Genomic DNA, 13374 nt, shown 5'->3' on the forward strand with positions numbered 1-13374 from the left:
CGATTGGTTCTGTGTTTGGCGCCATGTGTAAGAAGTGTCAAGCCTTTTATGTGGGTAAAACTGAGAGAATGTTAAAGAGAAGGATATATGAACACACTAGAGACATACTCAACAAAAACCCGAATAATGCTCTTTACAAGCATACGCTTTACTGTCCCACAGCCACATTCTCATTTTTTGTGCTCAGAGAGATCCCCAAAGATGTTAGGAGTGGCCTGTGGGAGGCCAGGATTGAATACCATGAGGTATACTGGCAGATTATTTTGGAGGCAAATAGACCACCAGGAGTCAATGAGAATGTTTCCCTTGTACCAGTCTTAAAGCTAAGGGCAGCAAGATTAGACTGAAGGAAGTTTAGAGTCACATTTAAGGCTCTTTAATGTTTGCATTGTTTTTTACACTATTTATGGTGAGTTTTAATGGTATGTCTTATCAAACTATTATAATATTTAGTTTTTAATAAAAGATTTTATAGAGTTATTTATTAAACAATGTTTGTGTTAGTGTTTCATCAGAATAATCAAGACTGTTTTTTAAAAACCTTATTTAGAATTCAGGATAAGTTTTAGTATACATTATACTATTTTTATATATTTTTATACATTTATTGCATATGAAATCTTTTAAAAATATTATATATTTTTATATACTTTATGTGTACATTTATTAATAGGATATTATTGGAATGTATTAATACTGGTCTTAGTATTAGTATCAAAGTTTTCTTGATTTGCAGCTTTAAAATTTTAAAATGGTTTTATTGATTAATTGCTTAATGATATTCAGTGTAATAAGGTATAAAAAGGGGCCCTGCATGTTTTTCCGATGTTTTATCTGAAGAAGTTATCGTGATGAAAATGTATAATAAAAGTGGCATTAATATCGAGGTAGAAGTTGTTTATGCTTCACTTTAGTGTATGTAGAAGTCTTTTGTGCTTCACACTAACAACACAGATTTTCTAATGTGTTTTGTTTTGTGTATGTAGAAATGCAGCTGTCTGTGAACATCTAGTAAATGCAACATGTGTTCCCCTTTGTTTTCAAATATCGTGAAGAAAACAGGCAAGTTAATAGACTGATTGATACTGAATTCTGGCACCACCTTTATAAGGAAACAAGGGTTGGTTCTTAATGTCACTCTGTCTTTATGGAAAATCAGGTAAGGAGGTTTAGAGGATAATGCTTGGAGTTCTGAAATTCTCCTGGCAGAGGTAATAGCCACTAGAAATAAGGTCTTCCAGGTCAAAAATTTAAGAACACATTTTCCAGTTGGTTCAAAGGTAGAATGGATTAAGGCCTGCAGAACAAGGTTTAAATTCCCTTGAGGGGTAGGATCTTTATAAGGTAGTCTAAGTAAATAGTATCTCTTAGAAAGGCCTTGCATATCTTGGCAGAATTTAAAGAATTGTCAATTCAGATATGAAAGTTAGAGATTGCTGCTAATTGAACTTTAACGGTTGAGGAGCTATCTCCATCATTAAAAATTTCTGCCAAAAATTCTGGCACACTTTGTGTAGGGGCTGAAAAGGGACTGATACATTTCTGATGCACCCAAGAGACAAACCTCTTCTACTTACTCTTGTAGATTTTCCTAGTGGAAGCTTTATGGGAAGACAAAAGTATATAATGAACAGGGGATGTCTGGCTATTAACAGAAGGGGAGAAACCATGCTGTCAACTTTAGGTTTGAGATATCTAGGTGAACCGTGCCTATTGGATGAGACAGGAGGTCTGGAATTGAATCCAGAACCCAAGGTGGGTAAATTAGATGAGGTCAAAGGAAGGGGAACCAAACTTGTCGAGGCCAGTAAGGTACAAAGAGGTGACTTTGCTCTTCAATCTTGCAGCTTTCTGTAGGAATTTGGGAATCAATGGTGTTGGTGAATAAGCATAGAGAAGACCGGAGAGCCAATCATGGAGCAGAGCATCCCTCGGTGATTTCCCTCACTGGGGGGATTAGGGCAAAGAAGCTGCTGCATTTGTTGTTTAGGGAAGATACAAACAGATCGCAGCAAGGCTGGCCCCAATGACAGAAATTTACCTCCATCACTTTTTTGTCGAGAGACCACTCTTGAGGCAGAAAAATGGACCTGCTCAATTTGTCTGCTTGTTGGACTTCCCTGGAATGCATGTTGCTATCAGAAAGCAATTGGATGAGATCGGCCATTGCCACATTCTGAGGGCTTCTTGACACAGGGGATATGACCTGGTTCCTTCTTGTTTGTTCATGTACCAAACTACTGACAAATTGTCTGTTTGTATCGCAATTGTTCCTAGAGGTAGAGTGTCCTGAAAGGCTTGCAACGCTAAAAGCACTGCTCTCATCTCCAGAATATTTACATGTAAATTGGCTTCTTCGGGGGACCAAGTGCCTTGGACTGTTTTCTCCAGAAAGTGCCCCCACCCCCACTCAATCTGGGAAGCATATGTGGTCACTATGGCTTTGGGTTGAGTGAGAATAAATGGATGGCCTTGTAAAAGTTCAAATGACCTTATCTATCACCAATGGTATTTCTTGCATGTCTGTGTGATCCTTATTTGAACTGACATCCTTTGATAAAGACTTGACCATTGGGATGCTAGCATCCACTGAAGAATTGTCATATGATATCTTGCCAGAGACACAAGAATTATGACTGCTTACATTGACCCCAAGGCTTAAAGAATTAATCAGGCTGAAATTTTGGTGGTGTAAATAATTTTTACAACTTAGAATCTCAAAGTCTGAGCCCTGTTAGGGGGGAAGTGAGTCTGCTGCAGATACTGTATTGAGATGTGCTTCTATGAATTCCAGGGTTTATGATGGAAGTAACTGAGACTTGTTGTAGTTTACTGTGATTCCCAGAAGGAAGCAAGTTTGGAGTACCTGGTCTCTTGCTATTATTAGTAGATGTCTGGTCAGAGCAGTAATGAGCCTGTCATCTAAATACAGAAACACCTAGAATCCCTGCAGTCTCGAGGTGAGCTGCTACCACTGCCATGCATTTGGTAAACACCCTGGGAGCTGTGGTAAGACTAAAGGGCAGGACTCTGAAATGGTAATGACTGGCTCCCAGCTGGACACATAAGAACCTTCTGGAGCACCTGTTCATTTTTATGGACAGTACACATCTTGAAGGTCTATTGAGTGCATCCAATCATCCTTGCCTAGAAAAGGTAGTATGGACTGAACTGTAACCATCCGATACTTTGAGTGTTGAACTGATTTGTTCAAGTTGCTGAGACCCAAAATTGGTCTCCAGTCCCTGTTTTCTTTGGCACTAAAAAGAATCTTGAGTAAGTTCTGGATCCTTTCATGTCTGGTGGGACCTCTTAGGTGACTCTTTTTTGTAGTAGATTTTGTATCTCTAGTGCTGCTTCTTTCCACTGATTAGGTGGAACATCAGGAAAGTTTTGAGAGGATGGTGGTGGAAGGGAATAGGGAATTATATACCCTCTGGAAATAATTCTCTGCACCAAAGTATCTTTTGTGATATCTAACCAGACTCTCTGTTGCAGAAATAAATTACTCCCAATTGCCTCCATAGGGGGACAATCAGGCCTCCTTTCAGAAGTACTGGTAGAATCTATTAGAGAACATGTCTCTCGGGCCTTGGTTTTGCGGGCCACTTCTGCCACGTGGGAAGCATCTTCAATTAGTGTTCCCCCCTCTGCCTCTGGGGGAACCTTCTCCACATGGATCTTAGAAAGGACCCTGAGAAGTTTTGAACCATATCTTTCATCCCTGCATTGGTTCCTAGAAAAGTCCTTTAGGGGGGGGGGGGTTGAAAAATGTACTCCTACAGCAGAGAGGGTCTTTCCATCCATCTCACTCTTGGAGAGTGTATCTTTCACTTTGGGACCAAACAGGGAAGATTCATCAAAAGGAACACTGATGAAAGAAGACTTGAAAGGCTCCACAAAATCACACAAGTGCATCCAGGCATGTCTCCTTACTGAGATGCCTGAACCTGTCACCCTCGAGGTACCCTCAGCTGCATGAGAGATAAGCCTCGTGGATGAATTTGAGGTGGACTAAAGGGTTGTTAACTGCAAGGCTACTGAAGCTTGAGCCTCTGCAGTAGTAGCCACCAAAAGAGTATTTGATAGCTCCTTTATCAAATCTCTTTGTAACCTTGAAAGATGCGCCTGACAGATCAGTGATCTAAGAGCAAAGGTCACTGAAGCATAGACATGCTTCCTGAACCTGTCCAAATCCCTGGACTCCCTATTAAGGGGATGGACAGTGGGACTTTGTTCCACAAGTTCTTTTTGTGACCACCACTATGACCATGACATCTACAGGCACTCCCTTATTCCAGTGTTCCCTTCCTAACAGAGGTGCCAGAATTTTGGCTGGTCTCTTGGGGATGGGTTCAACTGCATCAGAGTACTTCCATGCCTGCTGAGAGATCAAATCAATGATCATCATCAGCAGGTGGAGTATCCCAGGAGGTAGATGGGATAGATCCAAATGTCTCCAGAAACACTGATTCCTATGGAGAAGGATTTTGGCAGGACCAACCAATCCATTACTTGAGGATCTGTAGAATGTCTCCAAATGAGACATCTTCAGTTGGTGATCTGGGAGATCCTTCACCTTCATTGAAATTTGTGTCTTTCATGATAGATTCCTGAGGGGAATCTAAGTGCCTCCTTTTCCACTTTCTCCTCCACAGTACTTCTTTAGTGGGATGTTCCCAGTGAGGTATCAGAAGAGGGGGTAATGACTTGCTGGGTAGTCTGAGGGGTTTGGACTGGCTGTCCCTGTGCAGTTGAATGTCGATGCTCTTGGTGCAAAAACACATGGGACATAGAAGGTAGATTTAAGGAGGAAGAGACCCTCTATCCTGCCAAAGCAGAGAAGACTCTCTCTACTTTCTCAAAGATAGACCATTCCAGGGAAAAAGAAGCCGATGGAACTGAGAACCCACGCTTCTGTCCCATTGGCTCCATCTGCCTAAAAGGCAATCTACCAGAGGCAGAGGCTGGAGCTGAGCTGTCCAGGCCCAAGGCTCTGATGGGCAGAGATGGCTTCAAAAACTTTGGAGTTGACTCCAACACCTTGGGTCCAACTGGCTAAGGCTCTTAGAGCCACTCAGAAAAAACCTTCGGATCCAAGGACACCAGTACTGTCAGATCTGAACCAGACAGTCTCAGCAAATTTGGATCCAAGGACTCTGAAACAAAGTGCCGTATCAGAGAAGAAGCTGTGAATGGAGGGGTAGATGTAGCTAAGGCTTCCTGATATGAAGGGGTCAGAGCTGCGAGAACCTCCATCTGAATTTGCACAGAGAGAAACTTCCTCATCATTCTATCCACGTCGACTTCCATGAGACTTGTGGAAGAATGAGATGAAGCAACTTTTGATGACTTGGGCCATCATCTCTTGAGGAAGGGAGACAGCAGCCTTGAAGAAACTGGATCAATAGAAGGAGAATATCAGACCCATGGTAGAATATTCAGAGCTGAGAACCCTGCTCCAAAGATATGTTAGGAGAAGCAGAAGACATCTTGAATCCGGAAAGCTTCAGATCCAGTCTAGATTTTTTCAAGGAGGCTCCAAAGATGATAAAGCAGAAGAACCCAACTTCTCTGGAGACTTTTTAGGATCATCCTTGGAAGATGTTTGGGGGGTGAGCCCCAGATATGGCTTCTGAACAGGAAGTTGCAAGCAATCCTTTTAAAATAAGCTTATTTCTCCTATCCACTAGCTCACGCAGATTGAAACTTTTACAAATGTCAGTCAGTATTAAGGTGATCAGGGCCCAAGCAATATGCGCAAAGGTCATGGGCATCAGAATAAGGCAGCTTATGGATGCATTTTTTACATTTTTTAAAAACCTTTTTCTGACATTTTGTAAATTAAATTGAAATGTATAAGAAAATAAAAATATTACATGTCTATTATTTTTTTTTATTTTTATTAGGGTAAGAAGGGAAAGGAAGAAATAGGAAAGGGAGTACCAACAATGGTACTAAGGAATACACAAATGTGTAAAGGAGTTAGAAAAACTTTAGATTAAGAAAGAAAAAACAAGTGTGCCATGCATTTTAGCATGCACAATCTTTCTTTTATGTTAACTCAAGTCTGTGAGTGTGGCTGTCAGTTTGGGACTTTTGTTCCTATTAGGTATAAAACTTCAGTATTTGAAGGTGTACATAGTTTTGTCTGTTAGTATTAAGTTAATAGGTTTGGGGGTATTGGGGTGGTGTTTGTTTTTTGTTTCAGGGCTTTCAATAAAACAAAAAATTTTGTAAGATGTGATATAGGCTTAAATGGATATGACAAGAAAGAACTGTTTAAAAGTTCAACCTGCCAGTTTATGCATGTAACATAAAAGCTGGAACTAGACATTTAACAAAAAAAGTGTGATACATGAAAGGTGAGAATAGAAACTTTTTAATGCAATGATGCTTTCTGTAATGTCTTTAAATGTCAACGGTCTCACAGATAAATACAAAAAAGAAAAAGTAGTGAACTATATTAAAAAATCTAAAGTGCAACTAGCTATGCTACGGGAGACACACAGAAAAAACTGAATATGTGAATTTGATAAAGAAAGATTTTCAGAATGGTTATTCAGTGGAATACCTGGGACAAAGGAAAAGAGGAGTACTTATATTAATTGCAAGAGGAGCTCCAATAGTGATAGAAGAGGATGAAAAAGATAATAATGGCAGATATGTAGTGATAAGGGGCCACTGGCAAGGGAGGAGGAATACACTGGCATATATTTATATTCCACCTAAAACTGCTATAGTGGAGCTAAAGAAAATTGTGGGAGAAATAATCTGTTTTCAGCAAGGAATAATACTGTCATGATATGAGGTAGTGCCATCTGTGCCAGGGGAGTAGGGCAGTGCATGTGTAACATATGCCAGCATAGCTAGCTGGAGTTTTTTTTTTTTCAATAATTTTTATTTTTCTTTTTACATTAATAAATGTTACAATTAAAAGCCATCTTACAACATGACTGTGTATAAATATAAATATATATATAGGGGTTCCTATCTATTCATCGAACTGTCATTACAGCGACACGCACTTCATCGACACGAAAACATCGACTCTTCAGATCATCGAAACTTCAGGTAAGCGATCCTCCCCCTCGCAGGACCCATGGTAGCACTTGTTTTTCTGGTACAACGCGTATGGTTCACATCACTACCTACAATTTCCCTACACAACGTTGTTATTTACTTCGCAATATAGCCACAAGTGCTACCATGGGTCCTGCGAGGGGGAGGATCGCTTACCTGAAATTTCGATGATCTGAAGAGTCGATGTTTTCGTGTCGATGAAGTGCGTGTCGCTGTAATGACAGTTCGATGAATAGATAGGAACCCATATATAGATATATAAATATATATATATATATATAAATATATATATATATATATATATATATATATATATATATATATATATATATATATGTGTTATACGTTGAAGTCAGTCGTACAACATATCTATTTACACTATGTACATATATGCTTTCACTGTTAATTCCAAAGGTATACAGACAGTATATACATTCGTAATATCCAATTTATTTAATATCTGAACTTGTATGTGTTCTTCGGTTCCATTAGAGTGTATTTCTAAGTTGCTGTGTGATGAATTATGCTAATATGATATTAAAGGTTTGTTCCCAAATTTCTCTGAATTTCATATTTTTGTTTCTTTTATATATTACTATTTTATGAGCTAAAAGGTGTTGTATAGCTACTTGTTTAAAACCCTCCCAAGAGATATTTATTGTATCTAGCCATTTAGAAGCTATATACAGTTTCATTAGTAGGAAGATTGTTAAAAGTGTATTTGCTTGTTTTCTTGGTATGTTGGGTGGGAGAATGTGTAATAGAGTGAATTCCCAAGTTAATGTTGATGTTTGATAACCCATTTTTTGTAACTGTACCTTGAGAGAGTTCCAGAGTTTATAGACACATTTACAGCTCCAAAATACATGGATTAAGTCAGCTATCTGGTCCTTACAGTGTGGGCAGAAAGGTGATTTTGATGTGTTAAATTTGTGTAGGATTGCAGGTGTAAAATATGCATTATTATTGATCATGAGCTGAGTGTATGCTAACTTTTTGAGGGGTATAATCTTCAGTGTTAGATTGATTGCCTGGCTTATTTTCTGATCATCTATGGATGGTTTAATTTTTCTCCACTAGTTAGAGAAGAGGAGGTCTTTCTGGTATTTGATTTCATTTATCATTTTATATGAATTAGTAATAGTTTTCTTTGTTGTGATAATAGTTTTCCAAAACCTGCTACAAGTTTTTATGTCACTATTGGTCATAGTAGCATTTTGGAGGTAACTGGAACACAGTTCTTTGATTTGTCTTAGGATTATTATGTGTGATTTAGGGAGGTTTAAGTTGGTCCTCATTTCTTGTATTGAGCAGTTAAGGTAAGGATAAATATCTTGGATTGTTTTATCTTTCAGTCTGGGAAAAGAGACTAGGTCCAGCATCTTATTGTTTATTTTTAAATCTGGATTTTTATGAAGGGGTTGCAGTACTCTCATGACTTGTCCAAGGTTCAAGAATTGAAAGAGTTTTTGCACTATGTTGATAGAATGTTTTAAGTGCTCTATAGTGTTATAAGTTTGTATTTCTTTCTGATTCAGGAATGGAAGTGCTTTGGGATTGAAATATAGAGCTTTAATATATCTGTAATAGATTGTCACCCAAAGAGGAGACCAATTTTCCATTGACGGGTTATGTTCAGCTATTCTTAATATTCTGTTAGCATTAATGATCGAGTAGTACATTTTAAAATCTGGCAAATTTAGTCCTCCTTTGTTTTTGGGGAGTGTTAATTTTGGATAGGAGATTCTGTTTTTTTTTTGGGTTCCCATATAAATTTTGCTAGGAAGGTATGAATTTGTTTGAAGAATTTATTATGTATTATTGTCTCTGATGTCATGAATATATACATTAGTCTAGGTAAAATGTTCATTTTGATTATTGATACTTTGTCCAAGAATGGTAGTTTTAGGTTGTTCCATCTTTTACAGTCTTGCATTATGTTTTGCTATTTAAGATTTACATTGTGTTGGTAGAAGTCTTTGTTATTCTGGAAAAATGTATTTAGTTTCTTCTTTTATTTTTATTGTGTTTAACAATGGTAATAGTGAGATGAGTTTGTGTGTTTTTAGGGGGAAAATTTTAGTTTTATTGAGGTTTAGTCTGTAGTTAGACATAGTCCAGAAATGTTTGATTGCAGCTATTATTTTGTTTATATCTGAATTTGGTGTAGTGCAGTATATATTCAGATCATCCGCAAATGCAGTGAGGTATATTTTAAAGTTGTGTGCTGATGGAAGATTTTGGTATGTGTTTTGTTTAATGTATAGAAAGAGTGGTTCTAGGTATAGGTTGAACAGGAAGGGTGATAATGGGCATCCTTGTCTTGTTCCATTTTTTATTAGAATCCTATTTGACCAAGTTTTATTTATATATAGAGATGTGTATGGGTTGCTATACAGAGTTTGGATGATCTGAATGAAGTTATTGGGTATATTAAAGTAGGATAGTGTTTGGAGTAAAAATTCTAGGTTAACCCTATCAAATGCCTTGTGGGCATCCACTACCATTGTGTAAATGTTGATATTGTATCGGTTAGCGTAAGATATTAGTGCATCTAATGTTAATGTATTGTCACTAGTCTGTCTGTGTGGCATAAAACCGGATTGTTCTGGGGAGATGATTTTCTCTTATCAGATTTTTCATTTTGTTTGCAAGTAGAGGTAAATATTTTAGTATCTATATTTAAGAGGGAGATGGGTCTGTAGCTGTCAGGGTTTTTGGGGTCTGTGTGTTCTTTTAATATAAAAATGTTTTTAGAGGCATTAAAGTGGATATCATTTATTTTATAGTTTAGTATGTAATTCAGTGTATAGTATAGTAGTTTGGCTATCAAGGTGGAAAATGCTTTGTAATATTCTGATGTGAGTCCATCCGGACCCGGAGCCTAATGCACTTTTAAGTGTTTGATTGTTGTAATAATTTCACTGATGGATATCGGTTCAGTTAGTTTTTTTTGTTGGTCTAAATTTAGTTTAGGTCATTTCAGTTTTTGAAGGAAAAGAGTTCTATCTTCTTTTGAGGTTTGTAGTATTTGTGCTCCATATATTTGAGAGTATATATTGTTCAAATGTTTTAATAATGTCTTCATTTTTTGTATCGTTTTTGTCTCTGTAGTTTATTTCTGATATATTGGAGGCATTTTTGAGTCGGGAGATAATTCTGGCCAGAGCTCTAGATGGTATTTGAGCTTCTTCTGCATAAGTGGCTAACATTTTGGCTTCATAAAAAGATAGGTTCCTGGTTTCTAACATATATAGATCCCTTTGTAGTTTTAGAAGTTCTGCTTCTGTTTGGTTCTTAGGGTTATTTATTAGTTCTTTTTCAGGATCCTCTATTTTCCCTTTCAGTGTATGCTCCTCTTTCAGTTGTATTTTTTATAGTATGCTGCTTTTTTGATAAGCAATCCTCTAATTTGTGCTTTGGTTGCAGCCCATACTATGTCAGTTGGTACTTGGGAGTTAGTGATATTTGTAAGAGCTATTTTTAGTATTGCTTCTGTTTCTTTATTACATCCATTTTGGAAAGTAAATTAGGGTTTAATGACCAATTATGACCCCTATTCTCTAAATATAACTTTTTGTCCCAGTTAATGTTCAGTGTGATTTTGGAGTGATCCGAAAATAACCTGATATGTATAGTTATAGTTGGGTCCATGTTAATGAATATGTCAGAAATTAAGAAGAAGTCTATCCTTGACCACAATTTGTGGCATTGCGAATAGAATGTGAATTTCCCTGTTTTATCTTCACTGTTCCCATATTTAAAAGGGTCATATAGTTTGAAATCTTGTTTGAGTTCATTAAAAGCTAATGTGGCTTGTTTATTATGTGATTTGGTCAGATTAGATTTATCCTTTTCTGGGTTTTGATATGTGTTCCAGTCACCTCCAATCACTAGGTAGTAATCTTTAAATTGGTTTAAAGTTGGGTATAATGACATAAAAAAAAGTGTTGTTGGTTATTACAAGGTGCGTAAACATTAAGTACCATTATAGGTTTTGGTATTGTAGGACTAGTAAATGTTACGTAACACCATCTCCCTCCTTGTCAGCTTTGGTTTTAAGTATTTTTTCCTTAAATTGTTTTTTAATTATTATGGCTGCCCCAGCACTGTTTGTTTTTCCCTCTGAAGCTATGATTTGACTTCTCCATTTCTTTCTGCTAATTTCTGCCCATTGCTCTGCAGTCAAGTGTGTTTCTTGTATTAGTATGAGGTTGGCTGTGGTTTTTAATGTAAGATATAAGAATAGTTTTCTTTTCTTCTTGTTTTGGAGCCCTTTAATGTTCCATGATTCTATTTCCCACATTTATTCATTAGGTATATTCCTTAGATATGTCATGTATATTAGTTTTGTTTTGTTATCTTTGTATGTGTTACTGTGTGATGGTTTAGGAAAGCATCTATTTATCCCAGTCCTTACTTTGTGCCTAACCTCTATATCCCTGGACCAGGAATAATTGGGGGGGGGGGATGAAGGTTTGTTATATGGTTTACCTTTATGTCTAATCTTGAAATGTGTTTTTTTTTAGATATAGATTTAACCCATAGTATCCCCCCTGTTTTACTATATACAATGCGGACAAAGCTGAACATACTAGTTCCCTCAACAAACACTGCTACTTAATGTCCAACATACTATTTATACAATTATGGTATTGCATTTAAGGTACAGCATGTATTGTTTTTGTCTTGTGACTAATTCTTTCTTAGTATTTTTTAAAACAGCATATTAATATACATTCCTCAGTAAATTATAGCAATATATGTACCATAGTAATATTGTTAAACAATCAATCTTGTCATTTTTACATTTTTCTTTCATTTGACTTCTTTTCCTCCCCTTTATTTATTCAGATTTCGGCCTTCTTTGGTGCCTGTAATGTTTTTCCACATCAATCTATGTGGGTTATAAAATATATACTTCACACCTATTTATCGGGGTAGGAAGTATATACAGAGAGGAAAAAAAACAGCTTAGCCAAACAGTCCTTCTGCTATAGTTAGCATATTAAGGCTATATTTACATTATCCCAAGATTGTTAGGTTATTTTACTATTTTCCTGAGATTACTTCTCTCCAGGATATTTTAACACATTTCTAGTATTTACATAAAATATTTAACCTTTTTTTTTCCTTTTTTCCCCAATATTAATCTATGAGCTAGCCTGTTTCTGACAAGTTATTTATTGCCTATTATTTAAGGTTGCATTTCCATTCACCTTCACAGTACTGGGTGTAATATTTTAGTGAATGGTTCAGTTCAACAGTACCTTATTTCTTCAAAGTTTTGCTTGCAGGTTGGTCGACATATATGGTGCACCTTTCTTCTTTTAGCTGGTGCAGATCAATTTTTGTTTTTCAGGCAGTAAAATCTTTTGGAGCTTGCTGAGATCCATTTTGTCTGACTGTTCTTTTTAATGGAGCCCTCAAAATCATATTGGGACTGATTTTTCAGATCAATGTCCCAGGAGGAGGTTCCTTCCTATATTTGCGCATCAGAAACAGCAGTTGATTTTTGGTTCCTACCCAGGCTGTACTTCCTTTTCCTGTGTTCTTCATGGTTCACATCATGGATTTAAGGGCCTAGACAGCAAGGGGAAGCTTTCAGAGCTGGATCCCAGCTAGAGTGCTCATGAATGGGGTCGTTTCTTCACCCAAGGGTTGTTTATAATTTTTTGTGGATTTATTTTGTTTCTGAAGGTGGAATTTGCTTAAAAACGGCCAGGAATGTCTCATTTGCCTCTTTGGGGTTAGCAACCATGTATTTAACTTCTTTGATGTAGAAGATTAACTGATTTGGATATTTCATCTGGAATTTGATTTTTTTTCCTATTAGGAACCTGCAGTATGGAGACAGTAGTTGTCTTGTTTGTCTTATTTGTATTGGAAGGTCTTGAGCAAAGGAGATTTTCTTATTATTCCAGGTGAGTGTGCCTTTTTTCTTTGCTGCCAGTATGACTTTATTTACATCTTGATAGTTTAATATTTTAATATAGACAGGTCTTGGTTTCAGTAGTGTTTGCATTTCCCTCAGGGCTCTGTGGGCTCTCTCTATTATTATTTGCTGTATTTCTTCAGGTTCCTCTAGCAGGGAATTTATTATTTGCTTGATTGTTGGTATTAGATTGTTATGAGGTACAGTTTCAGGTATTCCTCTGATGATGGTATTGTTCCTTCCAGATCTTGCTTCTAGGTCTGCTAGTTTTGCTTGTACGTTTTGTATTTCTTTTTCATGGGCATCAGTTTTTTGAAAAATAGAGTAGCTTTTTATTTCATTTTCTATTATTTTGG

This window comes from Protopterus annectens, chromosome 12.part0 (assembly GCF_019279795.1).
Source record: "Protopterus annectens isolate FY-2018-M chromosome 12.part0, PAN1.0, whole genome shotgun sequence".
Classification (NCBI taxonomy): Eukaryota; Metazoa; Chordata; order Ceratodontiformes; family Protopteridae; genus Protopterus; species Protopterus annectens.